The sequence below is a fragment of the Lycorma delicatula genome, chromosome 4 (assembly GCF_047948215.1).
Source record: "Lycorma delicatula isolate Av1 chromosome 4, ASM4794821v1, whole genome shotgun sequence".
Taxonomy (NCBI): domain Eukaryota; kingdom Metazoa; phylum Arthropoda; class Insecta; order Hemiptera; family Fulgoridae; genus Lycorma; species Lycorma delicatula.
In genome coordinates this window covers 120,789,227-120,809,694 of record NC_134458.1, presented here as the reverse complement: position 1 = coordinate 120,809,694, position 20,468 = coordinate 120,789,227, and the positions used below count along the sequence as shown (strand labels likewise).

The window sequence follows — 20,468 nt, the reverse complement described above, 5'->3', positions numbered from 1 at the left end:
TTGCCATTCTTTGTTATTATTACATACTTTGCAATTTTAATACTTACACAACAAAATTTTGTAATTTTCGTTATATCACATTATTTATTCTTCCTCAAAATTTTATGTTATCTTCCTTTTTGTATTTTTACTCTTCCTTTTTCTTTATTAATTTTACGAGCTTACATGTACTTATATTAAATTTAACTCATTTTTAATTTTATTCAAAAGTCCCGTCATTTTTGGTGAATAAAATAATTTTTATACCTTAATTTATAATTATTCTGGTTTCAAATTTATCGTTTAGTTAACTTAAATCAGGATTTGCGTAACGTTTTGATTTATAATAATAAAATTGAGAAAAACAACATAATATTATTCGTAGTTAATAACACGGTAATAACATGGTTTTGAATAAGAAAACGTGAACAATTGTCATTGTGGTTTGGTGGAATGTGTTAAATTAACATAAGCGATCAATCATATAAGGTAAGAATTGAAAATCTTTTTAAAAGCTTTTGAAATTGAAGAAAAGAAATAGTTGGGCGTAGAGTAAAAAAAAAAAAGACTTTTTTGAACAATGTAGTAGTATAAAAGTTGAAGGAATTACGAGATAAAAAAAAAACATAAAATATATCTGTGGGTGATGTAAAAGACGAATACAGTAGAATATGTCAACTCGAAGAGAAAGATGCAGCAAAGAGAATTATGGAGGAATATTTAGAATCTGCAGAGCAGAAAACAACTAAAAAAGTGGTAATCTGTAAATTTTGTTGTAAATATTTAAAATAATAAATAAATAGTCATCGAATATTCGATGTTGACTATAAAAGTTTAACGTTCGCTGCCAATGAACCTTATTGTAGGAGAATATGGTGACGATGTTTTATTTTGATACTAATACGTGTAGAATGATTGCTCCATCTCAGGAATGAGTTTTCCAAAAAGAAACGTTTTCTTGATCAACTTATTACAATTTTATCAGTTTTTTCCTAGAATGAGTAACTGGTATTGAAATTCAACAAGTAATTCCGTATAAGAGTCTAAATAATTCGTTATTTTTGAACTCAAAAATGATAGTTCAATTTAAAAATTAATATTTAAAATTTTTTATATTAACATGAAATTCAAATTATTCGATACATATTTATGACATCTGTTGACATAAAATTAAATAATAATTTGTGATTTTATTATTTACTTATTTATTATTCTGAGGTAATAAATAATATTAATTACATTAATTCAATTTAAATTTAGATAATTACTTTAATTTAATTTATTAAGCCATTAACTCAGTTCGGTTCTATTTGTAATATTTATATATTTTTTCCCATAATTTTTCTTTTCTTATTTTTTTGGTTGATTAATTTACCACACTCAACTCGAAGAGTCTGCCTGAAAATTTCGTAGCCTTAAAACTGCCATGTATCTGGGACTAAAATCCGGATGATAGGCTGCGATAATTATAAAAACCGTTTTTATTATAAAGACTTTACTAATTATAGTATCTACTAAATAACCGTAAATTATGAAACAATAAAATAATTTTAAATATAATAAACCATTAATTTTTAAATATAAAAAAATATTTATATTCTAATAGAGTTTTTTTAATTTATTTTTATTAAATGTAATAATATTTATTTTATAAAGCCATGATTAGTTTTGTTCGTTTAGTAACTCTATCACAGTTATATATATGTATATGCTGGGGATGATCTTATTTACAGATAAATTTGTAACGGTTGCTTTACTTGAATATTTATCGTTTACTTACCTTGAAGCTCTTTTTAAACTATCAACTAGTAATAGTTATCCTTCAGTGTACTGATACAGTACATTTATTGTACTAGACTACATGGTGTTTTGAACAAGATACCCTGGGGTACAATTCGTGCAACATAACTGCAAGTTACAATAATAAGGTTTATATTTATCTTATATATATATATATATATATATATATATATATATATATTAAATGTGTGTGTGTATATATATATATATATTTGTGCATTATGTATTAAGCTGTTAAAGAAAACATTCATACTATGGTCCCTTGCTGGTAGATCTATTTGTAAACTATTATTATAGAATAATAGAGAAATATAAATTTTATATATAAAACCATATTCATATGTTGTTAAAGTATTCAACTTAATGTTTTTTCAATCTACTTGTAGTGCTTAATTTACATAAAAGGTTTTCAAGAGTTATCTTTGTAATTCTTATAAATAACAAATAAGTAAATAAAAAATTCACAACAAGAATTTTATATTATTATATTATGTTATATTAAATTATATTATATTTTTATAAATTAAATGATTTTGTATATTCCCCAGTCAAATACTCATTAATTTAAATTAAATTAGATCAAGTTCTGTTTATAAATTTACAACAACAAAAAATCAGTTTTATTGTTATTGCTGTTGTTAATTAAATATTGTATTTCTTATATTAGGCTGTAATTCAATTTTATTTTGGGTCTTCCTTTTATAGTGTTTTTTTTAACCCCAATGATTAAAATGTACGTGCGTATTACATTAAAAGTAACTATACCGAGTAATTAGAAAAGAACTTTACAACTTTAATGCATATCAAAATTTACTAAGATAACTTACAGATACGGTTGAGGTCTCATTTCAGCAAATCACATCAAGTTTTGACGTACGCAGTTCATTACTACTGAATTCGGCCACCAGCGCTGTCACCAGTGCTGTTAAAACTGGATACATTTACCGATGCGAAATGTGCTCGCTGGGTGTTTCGGTTTCACGATTTGCAATCAGCACCGTAGTTTAACGTAATTTTCGTATAGAGTACGGTAGGAAGCCTCCTAGTAGGCATAAAATTTACTCTTGGCACCAAACCTTCTCTGAGACAGGTTGTTCTGTTAAATATTCAAAATCACTAGGACACCCACGCCTCCCTGAAACTGCTATGGAACAACTCAAAGAAAGCTTTGCATGTAGTCTGAATAAATCAACTCGACCTGCGTCACGTGAGACTGGCATTCTACAAACGACTGTTTGACGCGTATTACGTAAACGATTGCATTTGAAGCCGTACAAACTAACCGTGGTTCAACACATTACATATGACGACAAAGTTACTCGGCTGCAGTTTTCTGTGGAAATGATGGATAGAATTGCAGACTATGACACATTTTTAGACAATGTGATTTTTAGTGATGATTCAGCGTTTCACATAAGTAACAAGATGATCTCACATAACTACCAAATATGGAGTAGCGAGAACCCTTATCAAACTTTGCAACACATTTGTGATAACCCTACGGTCAATGGTTTTGTGCTGTAAGCAAGTAAAGACTGTACGGCCTGTATTTCTTCCAGGAAGCAACCGTAAATGGTATCGTTTATCTGGTCGTGTTTCAAAATTTTCTAATTCCTCAGTTAGACGTGACGACCGATATGGACGCCACTACTATCAGCAAGACGGGGCACCACCTCACTACCGCCTAGAAGTCCGAGATTTTTTTGATTCACGATTCCAAGTCCGGTGGATTGGTCGTGTAGGTCCAATCGCATGGCTACCTCCTTCTCAAAATTTATCCCCGCTAAATTTTTTCTTGCACGGTTTCATTAAAATTCAGGTTTAATGTTCTACCTTTGTCTGCTGATCTTGTCAAGCTTAGACTTCGAATTAACGCCACAGCTGCAGAGGTTACGCCCGACTTTCTGACTATAGTCTGGAATGAAATCGACTACAGGTGGGATGTATGTCGCATTACAAATTGAAACCATATCGAACCAAAGTGAATGTTGGGTGACAAACGTGATGTGTTTTTCTATGAAATGAGATCTCAATTTAGTCTGTATTAAACTTTTTATTCGCAATTTGGGAATTTTGATGCTTAAATCTTATTTATGTAATCATTAGACTTGTGATCGGCGTAGCCGGGATCATTCACAATCGTAACGTACTCTACATCACTTTCCATTATAACCTGGCGTGTAACTGGTTATCGGTTTATAGGATTTTTTAGCTTCTTGCCAATTGAGTATCTTTGATACCCGGATTTTTTTTCAAGTATTATTAATTAGTTTTTACCAGTTAAAATTAGTTAGCGATCTAAGGTTAATTGTAAGGTAAACATTTTACTTTTGGTGGATTTAGCCTAAATAGGCACTAGTCAAGTCATGTTCCCACACCCTCACGTATTAAAATATTTTTGTCTATAATACAAATGTAATCCATGTTTATAATGTAGATATAAAAGCATCTATTGCTCTGGTATGGGATGCTTGTTATTCGTAATAATAATTATATTTTCTGATTGGATTCAGCTACAATATTCTCGATATGATATCTTAAAATTAAATTAAGAATTATCAAAATTTACTTGTAATAAGTGTCAATTTTTGCTTGCAGATAAGAGAATGAACGTGTTCAGATTTATTGAACGGAATTAAGTGAAAGTTCGGTAACGGAAATAATTTCTGAGTTGTAATATTGCGAAAGTTTAAGATTTAGAATATTTTTTTGTCTTTGTAAAAGAGGGAATGTAACAGGGAATAAAACTAAAATATTTCATAACGTAACTTAAATTACATGAAAATTTAAATTAAAATGTTTGCGTTTAAAATAAACCTTTATTTACAAGTTACTTATTAAATGTTGTTAGAATCTACCGTATAAATATTACCTTATATATAGCCGAGTAAATGCGATAGTTTGTTTTTTTTTGTTTTAAACAAGTATTACGCGAGAACCAACCGACCGAGTGCTTTCAAATTTTCAGAATGCATTTCTATTATCCCAGTAAATGTTTTAAGTCATAGATCGAGATTCTAGCCTCCTTGGGGGTTAAGATATAAAAGATATTCATTAAAGAAACAAAAATTAATCCTTTTACTTTATTATAATTCTATCACCAAGGCAACAGAAATATAATTAAATAGAATGAATAATTCTTTTCCTTTTAATAGGTATCTGTAAAATATTTAGAATTTTCACAACCATGAGGATAACGAACTTGGGGTCCAGGTCCCCTGACTAGACGGTCGGGCGAGTGAAATGAGCCCAATGCCTAGTAAAATATAAATTTATATGATTAAAATTGTTATTTAAATAGTAAGATGTGTGAACGGGTTACTATTGGATCGGACACAATGTTTTTATGAATGTTGAATATAATCTTTTATACAGGGGTATAAACTTCTTGAGTTTTGTAAGGGACTCAAGTATTTTAGATTGATTTATAATTTTTTGTTAGTTTACAACTTGCATTAAAGTTAATCGTTATTTGTTACAGTCCTTTTAACTCGGTTCCCACATAGATTTCCTGTTGCTTTTGAGTCTTTATGAAGTAAATTTTCTTTTTTTTGTGATTTAATATTAAGTAACTTTACCTTTTCATATTTTGTTAAGTTTTTCCAAGAGGCTTAGAAGAGCGAGAAATTTCACCAAATAGTCTTTTCTCGAACTCTAGTGAATCAAATACCCAAGGTAGTTGATACAGTATTCTTGCATGAAACTGATGTAAAATTTACAAATATAGAATTATTTCTAAATTGTATTATTCTATCATTCATTGTAGATGCATCTACGAACGATTGGAAGGACGGATAGACATAGGAAACTAATAATATATTTAATATTACTTGACACCGTTTTGTTGATTATTTGAGTGAGCTGTGCATACTAAGTAATTCTATGCTTGTAGTAGTGACATCGTTGCTTCTGTTGTCGAGCTATTCTACTCTTACATTAGGCTCGAAACTAATGTAAATAATGTGTTAAAAATTCATCTACGATAAATATTTCAGGACTCTGGTAACTTTATTTTGTTCCTTTATGCCTTTATTATACTGTCAGTGTCTAACATTCGACAATTCAGTTTTATTTCAAGTGGCCTTTTTTTATTTAAAAAAAATTGAAATGATTAAGTATACTTTTTTACTATTATTTTTCGTATTTTTAAAGTTAAAACACATTTTTCTGTTAATTTTTACGCAAATATACAACTGTTACTGCCTATGTATTAATAAATTTTCTTTAAATTAAAATTCTCTGATAAGAGCATTTTATTTTGATACAGTATCAACTAATTTGGAATAAGGTATAAAATAAAATCGTATTCTACAGATTTCGCTTGCTATTTCTTTTTTAATATAAATTATTATTTGTGTGTTCCATGTTCACTATTGCTATATTTGGTATTGTTTGGGTCTTAACTGTCAATCTATTTTATTGTAGATGGATTAATTTCCACTATATTAAATCATATATCGTTTTCTGTTGATTTTATTACATATAAAAAAAGATTATTTACAACAAAAATTATCTGAAAAAAACTTTTATCGTTTTCCATTACATCATTATTATTATGATGTAATGAATATATTAGCGTTATTTAAAAATTAATGTTTTGATTTTTTAATACTTTTTTTTTGTGTTTCAGGTTAGTAGTTAACGTTTTGCTGATCACTGTGACAGTAATAGAAAAATTTGTTTAAATAGTAAGTAGAAAAAACCTTATGACTATTATTCTTATTGATTTGAAAAAATGTTATTGTTTCTTTCTTTGTAATAAAAGTAACAAGGAAGCATTCCAAATCCTTTTGATGTTTAGAAAATCAAATCAAAAATAATCAGTTTGTATGAATTTTGAACTTATTACCAGTTTAAAAACAACCAAAATACTTTTTTCACCCTTCTTTGCATAAGAAAATATGTAAATAAATAAGGAAACCAATAACGGCCGTAGGATGATATTTTTCAATAGCTAGAGGTAGACGTTAAAGTGTAAAAAAATCTCTGTAAAAAAAATACTGGGAAAGTTCAGTAACAAACTTGCTAATTTTTTGTTAAAACGATTTTATTTAATGATAAATTAGTTTTTATCATAAATTTTTAAAAACAAAATACATAATAATAGATTTATGCAATATTACATCACAAAAAAATCAAATTCTTATTATTATATATATATATATATATATATATATATATATATAAAGCCATGGTGTGCGCTTGGGGCACATGGAAAGTTGGCAGGTCTGATATCCTCAAAGGATATCATATCCTTAAAAAAGGGGAGCAGTAGTGTCTCGCCATTATCCTGATATGAGATCGGTGAAGTAGCGAAATATAAATTATTCCAGAGTAAAGTTTTTTCTGGCAGCGGTAAATGACGATAAAAGTTAAATACGTTGTAAAGGTTGTAAAGATACCTCATATCTTCACTGAAACAAATAACGACAACCAAGATTGTTTCAAAAACTTTGTAAATAGGAAAAGTTTTCAATTAAGGTAAATATAAGACAAATATTACATTAAACTCGGGAATAACTTAAAAAAATAATAATCCTGTTTGAATAACAGGAATCTGGACGGAGTATAGTGGTTTCCCATTCGAAAGAAAAACAATTATAGAGTAATTGACGCAGCAAAGCAAGGTCCTGTTTCAAATAAACTCTGCATTTTTCTGTGTATTTGATCGTGACGGAATTCGGTCAAAAATCGGTTATCCAATTTTTATGAAATTTTGCATTAACGTTTCTAGCAATTAGACGAAACGATGTGTACAGATTTGTTACGAGTTTTCATAAAATACTCCATTTCAAAACGGTGATTGCTATTATTTTTAAATAGTAATGATGGAGAAGTGCATTGAAGGGACGGTTGCCTTGCCAAGCCACCAAAAAAATGGTCTTCCATCATTTGTGACGTGTCCTCCTACCTAGGTCACTCAAAGTTTCCAGTCTTGTTCAGCGACTAGATTTTCATTTTTCCTTAGATTTTCATTTTTAATTTTACTCCACCTTTAAGCCAAATTTTTGTTTCTAAGAGTATTCTCTTACTAATGTTTAAAGCGTGCCTTTGTTAGTACACAATTATACTATAACTTGGTTTTCGATAAACTTAGTTTTTATCGTCTTCCCTTTGGATGTCTTATTTAAAAAAACATTTTAAGAGACTAAAAGGAAATATTTAAATTCCAGAAAAACCGTAAGGATTTAATGGAAGTATTTTTTGACTGTCAGTGATGTTTGGTGCAAACAGTGCTTAGCATACTGCTAAAATGTTACATTATGTTAGACACTAGGTAGATTTTTCATTTAAAATTATATCGACATTCCGCTTTGTGTTTTATTTTATTTTTAAGTTTATTTGTACACTTTAGTTGTAGAGCTCAGTTTAAGTTCAGTACAAATTGAGAACTTAGGATTATAATGTTCATAAATCTACTAGTAAAGCGAAACAAATTATGGATATCAGCCTTCAAAAATTTTAATTGTTTGTTACAACGTTACTGGAAAAGTAGTACACGTGAGTTTTGATATTTACCCTACTTATGCTATACCAAACCTAAATCAGCTGTATCAAATTAAATTTACGTGTCCTGTTATGAGTATTTTGACGCAATATCAACTAATATGGGATATCGTTAAAAACAGTTAACATTAAGTAATTGCAATAATAATCACGTTTGCTAGCGGAATACAAATATTTTAATGATTGTTTATACTATTTTTTTTTTTTGAGATTTGTAACCACTGTAAATGAATTTTAAGGTACGAAATCATTTTCATCTTGAACATCTGTGTTTTCTCTTTCCTCTTAAATTTCTCATTGTTTTTTTACTTGTTATTTTTTCTCTTCCTCCTTCATCGTCCTTATCTTTTTCCTTCTTCCTTTGATATTATCTTTCTCATTTTTTTATTTTTTTCTCATCTTCCTTTAATCATCTCTTCATTTCTTAAAGAATATTTTTCTTTAAATAAACCTTTAACGTTGTAGCAAACACTGCATTGCACCTTTTTTTCTTTAATGTAATATCTCTTTTCTACGACTAACATTTTTTAATTTATTTGTTTTTTTATTACATAAATAGAACGGAAATTATGAAGTGAAAAACATCTTTCATCATTATACTTCTATTTTAAATAAGGTTCTACTTTCCATAGTCTATATTATTAAGATATTTTTGCTTTACTTTTTATTAGATCCTTTCATTTATTATATTATTTATTATTCTTAATATAGAAATATATTTCATCTTTCTTAATATATCTTTATTTTATTTTTGTATACATTTACTCTAATTTGTATCTCTTTAAACTTTTAAATTACAGATCGTTATGACTTATATTGTTTTTTACGTCATTATTTCGTAGATTAAAGTTTCTTTTATTATCTCTTTATATTAAATTATTTTATTTTTTATACAGTTAAATTTTATTTATTTTTACTTTTGTGATTAATCTTTCTTAATGTTTAATTTTGTTAATGTATTGTTATTCGCATTATTTTAATGCATTATACAGACTTAAATTTATAATGGTAATTAAAATGAAATGAAAAATTAATAATTTTTTTTTTTTAATTACTTTGTTAAACTGGATAGGTCATTTGAATGAAGAGAAAGATAAAATTCTCCAAGCTTTATATTAAAATATTACGGTATCTTTGAACGTATTACGTGTTTAAATGACATTGTTCTACTTAAATATTGTTGCTAAAATCCAATCATTGGTAATTGTACTGTTACTGATGAATGTACTAATGTCATATAATTTCATCTAATGGATATGTTACATTTAACCTTTGATGTCATATTCTTCATAAAATTTTATATTTTCATCAAAATAGTACTTTTTAATTTTCAATTACTATTCAGTTTAGTCGATTTTAAGTTTAAACGTAGGGACAGTATTGTTCTTCCCGATTTGCTTATTTTCACTTCATGCTTTTAAATTATTTTTCATTTTCTCATTTTTTATTTTTCCGTTTCATTAATATTATTCTTTAGTTTCAACTTCGGTATTTAGTTGTTTGTAATAAAAATAATCAAAGTAATAATATTACATTTTTTTTTACGTGGATTAACATTGATTTTTACCGATTATTGTATACCATTAGGTTTAATATCTTAAATTTAAATACAAAAAATAATTATTTTTTAGATATGTTTAACATTTATTTCAAATTACAAGTGATTTATTAAATTCCTTATTATCACCCACACCATAACTTTTACTTTAACTCGAATAAAATAATAATAGAAAAAACAGTGTCCTTCTCATTTTATGATTCGTTTTAGTGGATGTGATACGTAAGGAAAAACTTTATTGTTTATTAATGGTATATAAAGCGTATTGGTTGACATATAACAACATACAGACGGCCATTTTTTCCTCTTTCTGATTATTTTGGCTACATTTTTTTCTATATGTTAAACAAATAAAAATTTTATTCAGAATATTCGGAAATTAGGAATAAATAGATGTGATATTCAATAGATAACCGAAAAGAACTAATCCAGAACTTTTTAATAATACAAAATTAATGGATAAAAATTCTAAGTTGTTACAATTTATATTAATGCAAAAACTTGATTTTTCTTCCCATTCTTTGATTTGTTGTGAGATAAACAAATTTATCTTGGGTTTAAGGTTATATATATATTTACTAGCACCAGTCTCGGCTTCGACCGCGTTATATGCATATAACACTTCAAATATTAAAAATAGTTTTTTAGTAAGTATGTGTGGAATCTTTCTCTCAGAGTTATTCCTATTCACAACTTATAAAAAAAATTTCAAATCTTAAACTTGATTTTGAGCCGAGCACGTTGCTCTTAAAGTCTTTGACATCCCTTTGGCATAGATTCTCGTTGTCTACGATCATAAATTCGAACAAACCTAGAAGTTCTTCTGATCTGTGACCTTGCCGACTTAGGCATTATGAAAATATTAATACCAAATTGAAAGTTGAATCTATGCCGATTATTTTTAAGGATTACCCTGATAGAACTTCTTAGTTTAGTATATAAAAATCTGCATAGCGCTACTTTACTCGCGTGTGAAGAGTTCTTGCGGGTTGCCACCAGATTAGACAATGGCATTAAATTTAGTTAATCACATAATAACTTTCTGAAGAAGAGAATATTGACATAGACAATGGCAATCGATATACACTATATCTATCGATATAAATAATTGACATTAGATTTAGTAAAAGAAATTTTAGGTTATTTATTTATATTTTTTTATATTCATGATATTTATATAGTAATGAGATTAATGATGTTTGAACTGTGGTAAATATTTCGGGAAATAGCTAAAATTTCATAACGATTGGTTCGGTAGTTTTTCGAGATTGTCGGAAAGAAACGAAAAAGATGTCTCTTTATATAGCAGTGACATTTATTACGTTTTCAATTGAACAAAGCTTTATTTTATTATATTATTATTTAAAAAATGTATTTTCTTTGAGTCGCCGAATAAAGTTTTTATTCAGAGTTTACTAGATTATTAAATTTCGAATAATCAAAGAAATATAACCTGTAGAGTGTTTTTACCCCGATTGTAGGTTCTGATAAATAAAGTTAAGTTCCTTGCCGTATTAAGGACTAGAAAAATAAATAAATAAAAGTGTACAAATTGTTCACCAAATTAAGATGTTTAGGATTTGTGTCTCGCTTCTCTGAAATCCAGTAAAAAATAAATAAAAGTGTACAAATTGTTCACCAAATTAAGATGTTTAGGATTTGTGTCTCGCTTCTCTGAAATCCAGTCTATGCGGATTCCAAAAATTGTTGCTATTACATGATAAACACGAACTACTAGGTAATTTATAAAATCTCAAAGTTGGATTTTTTGAAAATAAATTCATTCGATTTCGATAGAATTTTAATGTGTTTATTTATTTTTTATTTTTTGATGTACTAAATATTTAAATTACTTTTAACATCTGCCGACTAAAATTATTTTTTAATAACATCATTGAAGTTTGTCAAAAAGCGATCACGTAGTCCTGATCGTAAAACGAGGAAACAGACTTGTACTGATAGTTGGTTGATATCATTCGAAGATCATTGGATCGTTGGATCATGGACCAACGGACCGTTGGATAGTATAAATTATTGTAAATTAGGATTACGTAGAGAAATTTAGTAAATATAAAATTTTGTAATCTATAGATGTTACAATTTTAATAAGATTCATGCAATATGTTGATATTAAATTATAGAATTAAATTGTTATACGTTATATATATATATATATATATATATATATATATATATATATATATATATATATATACATGCATTCACTCGTATATTAAGTATAAATTGTAAATGCAAAATTATTTTTATTTTCCATTATATTAAATTACATTCTAATTTATTTTGACAAACAACGTGCGAAATAATCTTCCCTCATTTGTTATATACACATTGTTTGAAGACGTGTACCTGTGTATATTTAGACATGTTTATTTATTTTATATCGTTATATACATGTTTGTATGTGTTTAACTGTTAGGTAGATTGGTATAGTTGAAGTTATATATATATATACTGCAAATGTAATGAAGTATTTCTAGTGGTGGAGTGGTCAGTCTATGCACGCGAACGCTATAAGAGAAAAACGAACGATAGGTTTGTTTTATACCAACCCTACTTGTCAACTTTGTGTTTATTCATTTATTTAGATTTGTTTATGGACACTCTGGAGTTAGCTTTTTCTTTTATATATGTATACACATATATATATATATATATATACATAAAGAAGTTTTATATATTCCTCTCCCTTTTTTTAGAGGGAGAAAGAGGTAGACCGACGATAGATTATAGCTTACTGGTCGAAGGCAATGGTAACCAGTTCAGATGTCAAAGGATTTCTTTTTACTAACACTCCGGTGGTATATATTCTACCTTTTACATTAGCATACAAAGAGTTCTAACTGACATTCAGTTGAGCATCTGATAAAGTGGAACTGCTGTGCTCTGCACGTTTTATACAAATACTTCTATCCATTATCCAAAGGTGTTCTCCTCAGTCAGAAGTTAAAGTTATAGATATACTTTTAATGGGCTGATTTTATTCTATAATATCTTCTCGCATCATGTAAAAGAATACAATAGATAGGGTACTTAATAGTGAAAATTTATATTTATATTTACGTTGTTATTTATTTATTTATTAGTAAATTTCATACAGATATCTTAGAATTTTGATCTTAATTTCTTCACTTTTACTTAACCAGCTATATCGATTTAATGCTGCTACAGTAGCTATAGCTATAACGGGAAAGTATACGTCGGTCAACAAATTTTTTTTCTTTTTTTTAATCTGTCTTTTTTTTAAGTATTGTGCCTTAAGGAGATATTTTTTTAAAAAACTAACAAAACATATAGATTTAAATAATCTGCGAAAAATGTTTTTATTCCATTGCCCGCTAATTCAAAAACTTATTTTTATCAGACAAACATTTGTGCGTATGTACGTATGAATGTGGTCCTGAAATTTGGTCTTACAGTTTTGAAACCTGTTGACCGATTTTCCTCAGAATTGATAAAGAGGTATACCCTTCGGCGCTATTAAATTTTTTGAAAAATTTGAAAAAAGGGATTTGGCCGAAATAAATTTTATATGTTTACCAGGGCACTTTAGAAAACTTTTGGTATAAAAGTGGAAATTTTGTTAACAAGACCACAAATTACCAATAAAATTTTATTTAATGCTCACCACCTCTTTCCCAAAAAATGACTATATTTTTATTTTTTTAGCTATATCTTGCTTCAGAATAAAAGATGATGGAAGCTTTTTACATCTATATTTTTTACAACAATAGGCATTCAAACCACTATAAAAGTTTTTTGCCCAATGATCTGTGTTAAAAAAAAGTTTTTTTTTTTATTAAAAACTTCTTTTAAATTTAAATGTATCCGGCAAGTTACCCATTACATTTAAACTTCAAAAATCTTAAATTTTGGTTGTCCTTATTCTTTACTTAAGTTAAAGAGTAGGAAAGTACATGCGTACAAATGTACATATACAGACTCATCAATCATATGATAATTTTTTAAGTGTAAAAATGAATTCGTATGATGTAACGTGGTATTCATTGCAGATAAGCAGTAGGTAGTATTTGATTGGATAGAAAAAAATCTGAATACATCCTGATTGGATTTAAGTGATTCTGTGACGTATGATGTAGGAGGGCTTAATATAACAACAATCAGCGTAATTTCTGAATTAGTGTAATTCGCCTTTAGCTCCTCGTGCTTACAACTGATTGAATAGTTTCAATGAATTTACTTTAAATAAATTTTTTCCTGTATTTGAGAATTAAGTGATTAAGTCCACACTTTTATATCAACTTTTTTTTGTTATGGTATTCTTTTTTTGCTTTATTTATTTATAATGTGCTGAAAAAAAAAGCTGGCAAAGTAAACGAAATACGAGTAAGTAACAGAATTATAGCCAAAAAACAAATAATAGGATTTATAATTTTTAGAGGAGAAATAAATTTTAAGAAAAATTGTTCTGAAAATACTCATATGTAGGTTAAGCTTAACAAATTTGCTTTACTGAAGTTTTCTCTAATTCTAATACCCCATCAATAAAGGCAAAAATAATAAAAAAACTTCAGAAAACATTTTCTGCAGTTTAGGTCTGGGGTCTATAATTAAAAAATTGTAAACGTTTTTCGTAGCTCTATATTTGAAGTGTAAACTTACAAAAAATTATTGAAAAATATTTTAACCTAAGGAAAATACAGAAAAAGAACTATAAACAGATATCTCAATTAAAGAAGTGGAGATTGATTAAAATAATTTATTTTTATTTATATATGTATTGTAGTTAACAAATTTGCTATAATAAAATTTTCTCTAAAATGCTTCTGAAGAAAGTCTAAATTGGGTTTTCGCGATATCTCCCATCCTTCTGAACGAATTCTGAAAAAAAATAATATGATTAATGCCCCATATAAGAAATATTTAAGTCAAATTTGAAGGAAATCGATTTGGTCAATCCAGAGATATAAGGCCAAAAGCAGCACGACACACATACCCTACACACACATATTGTCGCGTGTTCGCGGTTAGATTAGGATATTGAGTGATTGACAATTGAAAATGTTTAAATAATTACAGTTTATTGGTTTACGAACATAAGTAAAATACAATATGTAAATCAATAATAATAATAATAATAATAATGACAGCAGTAATAATAATAAACTAATAATAATAATAGTAATCACGACCGCAACAACAATAATAATAATAAATATCTGTGATAATAAACAATGATTTCATACAAAATAGAATTTAAAGTAACATCGGGATTTATTTACAGGCAGTTACCCAGAATTCAGTCCCATTAACAGAAGACCGCTAATATTTACACCTGACAACTGGTACTGTATTGCTACGAAGATAAGATTAGTTTAAAGTTTTTTCACTGCAAATAACCTTTCCTTTTTAAGTTTATAAAACTACTCTATATTTTACGAACGAATTTAACACTTTATCCCTTTCTCTAATTGTCTATAGTAACTAATCGGAAAACCTCCTGTAGTCCCCCACTTTCGTCAACGGCATTACTTTTGACGACACTTTGTACAAACACGCACAATGTCGCTTCAGACTCCTCGCGTTATACTCGCTTCATCAAAAACTGAACTCAACTTGTCTTCCCTGAAGTATTTATATTCCTATCCTCTTTACTTGCAGACCATACCCAAGTTGAAGCGTGAGAATGATCTAATGATCTTCAGAGACATTTTCCCATACATTGCTACCCTGGTCCGGTATTTTTTTCTTTTAGAGCAACATCTGTTTGTAGGTGTGTCAGCGGGTAGTATTACAAAATGCGATTGTTAAACGGATCTGTTCGTCTTACAAAAAGGATTCCTTTTAGTCCCTTTCTGAATTCCTTTCATTTGTTATTTTCTACTACTTTCTTCTTAATTGGCGGGAATCCGTTGCTCAGCTCCTTTATACCGGTCTTGTTGCAATGCTTACGTATGTTATTTTGGTCTAGATGAATTAGGTGGATTGTAAAATGTAAAGATTTGCAAAAAATCCGATATCCCATTTTTGACATGATCACAATACTTTCCCCTTTAATATAACTATTCTAATATATTCGCTGGGAGAGTAATTTTTTTTTTTTAATAACTTTCATTGAGTTACATAACAAATTATTAAATTATTCTTTTGTATTTTTTTAATATATTTTAAAATAATCTGTTCTGGATATTTTAAAACTAATACTCGGTTAACTTTAAATGGTTTTTGGAATTTATTTGCCGTAAAAAGTTATATTGAAATGTTGAATAAGGTGAAAATAAAATAAAATAAGATTATTGAAACAAACTTCAATTTTGTTTTTTATAATATTTTTTTTCAGTGTTTTAAATTATTTTCCTTGTTGGAACGATTCGTTGAGTATAATGCGATTTAACTTTTCTGCATTACTTACCGGATTTTGTTTTATTCAGTATAATATTTTACATTATTCTACGCAGGGAAAAATAAAAGTTTTGTTCTATATAAAGATTACATTTTCTTTGCATCTTTAAACCTTTATAAATAACTAGGAAAAAGATTATTTATACAAATTTTTTGTTTATTATATTTTTAACTTTTTCTTATTTTAATCCTATATATTGTACAACAATACTTTGTCTTATTATTATTTTTTTAATTTATATTTCTGTTTTCTTTGTTATATCTTACTTTAAATTTTAAGTTGGTAGACCTGTGTTTACTTTTCGATGTCTAATGTCTTATATCGTAACCCTCTACTCTGCTATTTCCTTTCCTGTATACGTGGCCCTCTCTAGTAATCAATCTTAAAGTGTTTAATGTTTGCTCTGTAAGCGTCTGATCATTGTCTCTTTGTCTCCGCTTCTATTTATTTTCGTCTCTTTCTCTACTTTGTGCCCTTTTACTCATTCTCGTGATTTATGAAACAGTTCTATTGTACTTCTTCATTCTACACATCTATGTTGTAACTCTTTTTTTTTTTTTTGTTATTTTACTGAAAATCATTATTTTTTTCTTATTCTGAAATTTTATTTTGTTCTGAAATTGTGTTACAATTTAAGATTTTATACGTACTTTAATTAATTTCTATCGCTTATTAATTGGCGTTTTTCTTCAAACAATATTCTTCGTGAATCATCTGATTCATGAATAATGTAAAAAACATTCAGGGTGTATTCTACTGGTGAAAGTAAAGAAGGAAGTACATATAAACATACGTTCGGAAACGCTTCGTTAGTAAGTACGTCCTAGAACTATTTTTTAGTATCTTTTGGGAAATCTGGGGTAAAAGACGAAAGATTGGGGTTGAAAACACACCATTCTATTTTTGGCGTAAAACAACGTAATACAACGGGTAATAAATACAAAAGTTTTAAACAAAACTTGTAAAAAATTTAATTCTGAAAAATGGTATGAATAAAGTCCTCAGAAACTAAATATAAACGTAAAAATTTCGAATTTTATTAAAAAAATAACATATTAAAGTTTGGATTTCAATAAGATATTAAACGAAACAAAATTTTCTGTATTACAAAACAGAAGAATCAAAATTTAAGAAAAAAGAAAAATCAAATAAAATACTTAGTAATAAAACAATTTTTAGTCCTCTTTAATGATAATTACAAATTTGCATAAGTCTGCAATATTAACAACTGATTCCCGAACATGTCTTGAAAAATCGTTACATTCTTCGGGAATTATTCTGTATATATATATATATATATATATATATATATCCGTTGAATTGCCGCTGTGCGAAGAAATTCATAAAATTAATAGGACTTTTTTGTTATATTTATATTTTATTTCTAATGTATACGATGCAATCTGTTCAACTAGTGAACAATAGGAAATCTCCCCTCATGGTCCAGTGAGATGAGAATGATATGTATGACATGTAAATGAGATGTAGTGTTGTACAGACTCAGGCTAACCATTCCTGAGATGTGTGATAATTGGACTCCAACCACCAGACAGCACCGGTAACCACTGTCTACTAATCAAATTCCCCATAAAAGTAACTATCTTTTACCAAGATTTTAACCTCAGAACCTTCGACTTCGAAAATCACCTTTGAACAACTGATTTGTGACGACGAGTTAACCGCTGACCAGCCCGGTGGGCAATAAGATTGTAAAAATATTTGATTTTAGATTATTCGATCCAGCTAACCAGTGATCGGGATTGAATAAACTTTAATTTACAAATTTCCGCTTTTTTAAATTTTTTTATTTCTCAAATATAACATATAAATCAAAAAAAGTAGTCAGACACCTCGTATAAAATATATAAATAGAACTTATAGTCATGTTGGAATCCGAGGTAATGAGAAATTTGGACCACATGAGTTTCCATGGCTACATGGAAACTCTGATCGTAAATGCTTTTTTGAAATATCAATTGAAAGGAGTGTTATAGAATGAATGGTTTACGATATCAACAATAACAACAATAAACTTATTAAAGATATTCTGTTGAAATCATTACTCTGAGAATATTGTCGTGAACACCTTGTTTTCTGCGCTTGGGAATCGTCATATGCGTTCATATCTCAAAACCCTTGAACGTATGCCATAAAGCTCCTAAATAAAGCTCTTTTTTTTGTTTAGCCTGCGGAACCACCGTAAGGGATTACTTCAAAGGATGAATGAAGATATATATGAATATAAATGAAATGTAGTCTTGTACAGTCTCAGGTTGACCATTCCTGAAATGTGTGGTTAATTGAAACCCAACCACCAAAGAATACCGGTATCCATGCTCTCGTATTCAAATCCGTTTAAAAGTAACAGGTTCTACTAGGATTTGAATGTTAGAACTCTTGACTTCGAAATCAGCTGATTCGCGATGACAATTTTAACCACTAGATCAACCCGGTGGGGTTTTCTACATAATGCTGCTTAACGGCTTCTTCAAATTCTTCTTGATTCTATACAACAACCAAAAAAAAATTTCTTCTGGAATGTAAAATTCAGTATTCGTGGTATTCTTCTCATGATGTGGCCAAAATGGAATAGTGTTTTAGTTTTTAAAAGACGGAAGGTTAACCTTTAAATAATAGATTTTACATTATTACTGCCTTTCTTCAATGATCGGGTCGTTTCTCTCTATCGAACTATTAATGTATTATTCATTTACTGAAATTATTTTATTTCTGTTTAATACGTTTTATTCCTAACTGATTTATTTGTACAATGGTTTGACGGATTTTGACACCATTTTTTGTGTTGTACAATTAATGACGTACCTCTTCAATCCCTTTGATGTTTTCTTTATTGTCTTCTGTGTGCCGCTGATTACAGTTTCTTTGTGTTCTACCGCGTGATGTTTTTCAGTGTTTGTACAAAATTAAATTATTATTTTAAGTAATCTCTATGGTTACACCCTCACATAAGAAAACAGCGTTCCCTGGATATTTAAATATACAGTACAAACGCAAGTTTCATTAAAATTAAAGTTTTCGAACTTTTGCTTTTATGTAAGAATCTTAACTGATGGACAAATTTTTTGCGTATATATTGAACCAATTCAAGTTCAGAAAAACTAAATTTTGTAAAAGTCCTAATGACTGGATGAATAAATATTTAATTATGTTTTTTTACAAACATACAGTTTTCTTTTGAATTATCTTTTTTTTTGTGAAAAATATTGTAGATGATATTTTCTGTTATTTCTCATGTATTATTAAAAATATCCTCATTTTTTTGTTTCTTTAAGAAAATAGTTTAAATACAATAAATATTCTAAGTTAATTAATTAATCACGTTTTTAGTTTAGCCTACAGGCTATATCTATTTCAGATCCCACGCCTACTCTGCTGGGCGTGTCTTTAATTAAATTTGTTGTACTCGTGATTTACTGTTCATGAGTTCGTGACGTTTTAGTATACTGTTATCGGTATATTTAATTTTATTAGTTATACAAGACACTACCTCTACGAAATCCTTTAAAAATTAATTTTAAAAAGGTAATAATCGACTCGATATCGTGACATTTATACCCATTATCAATTACGCACAGCGATAATCCTGCACTCAGTGGTTGTCAAAATTGTCATAGTTTTACAGTTCAGCTATCTTAAGCGACTCTTACTCTGTTACAAGCGGTATAAAGGACTTGTTTTCTCGAAGTGATAGCAGTTGAATTCCATATGTAGTGGATTATTCCATATGTAGGATTTTACACTAAAATAATATTCGATAAGATCTTACTGTATGTATTTAAATGAGAATAGAAAGGTAAAATCTCTTATATCACTCGTCTCTATATGTTTAAACCCTTATGGGTACTTTATTGTCATAAGTATTACCACAGGCAGTGTTGTCATTGTGCATAACAATACGTGAATTCCATCATCAATCGTACCGTATTTCTATTATTCTACTTATTTAATTAAAGACAAATTTTGGCATGTTTCAGACCTTAAAAAATTAAATCTTTTGCTTGTTTATTAATTATTCCTTCCTTGAATCTAAACAACATTTCTATTAGCCACTTTATAAAGTTTATATAGAGTTAATATTCGTTTATTGAACTGGTAGTGATCAGTTCCTTTCCTATTTAAGAAACATACTGTTTTAAATGATGTTAACTATTTGTGTATTAATTTGTAGCATGTTCTGTTTTAACCTCTTCATATTAGTATTTTATAAAACATACTTAAAAT

At 28.1% G+C, this 20,468-nt stretch overlaps 1 protein-coding gene across 6 annotated transcripts in view; it reads left to right on the top strand.

The window, feature by feature from the left end:
• The window catches only part of LOC142323826 (protein-tyrosine sulfotransferase-like), a 1,177,394-nt gene that overhangs the window by 580,321 nt on the left and 576,605 nt on the right, over positions 1-20,468 (top strand). For 3 of the 6 annotated variants that reach the window (XM_075364079.1, XM_075364081.1, XM_075364083.1), the window contains one exon: positions 6,410-6,467. The exons of the other annotated variants lie outside the window; for them this stretch is intronic. The gene's annotated coding sequence lies outside the window, so the exon portion shown is untranslated. The remainder of the gene's footprint in view (positions 1-6,409; positions 6,468-20,468) is intronic. 6 annotated transcript variants of the gene reach the window in all.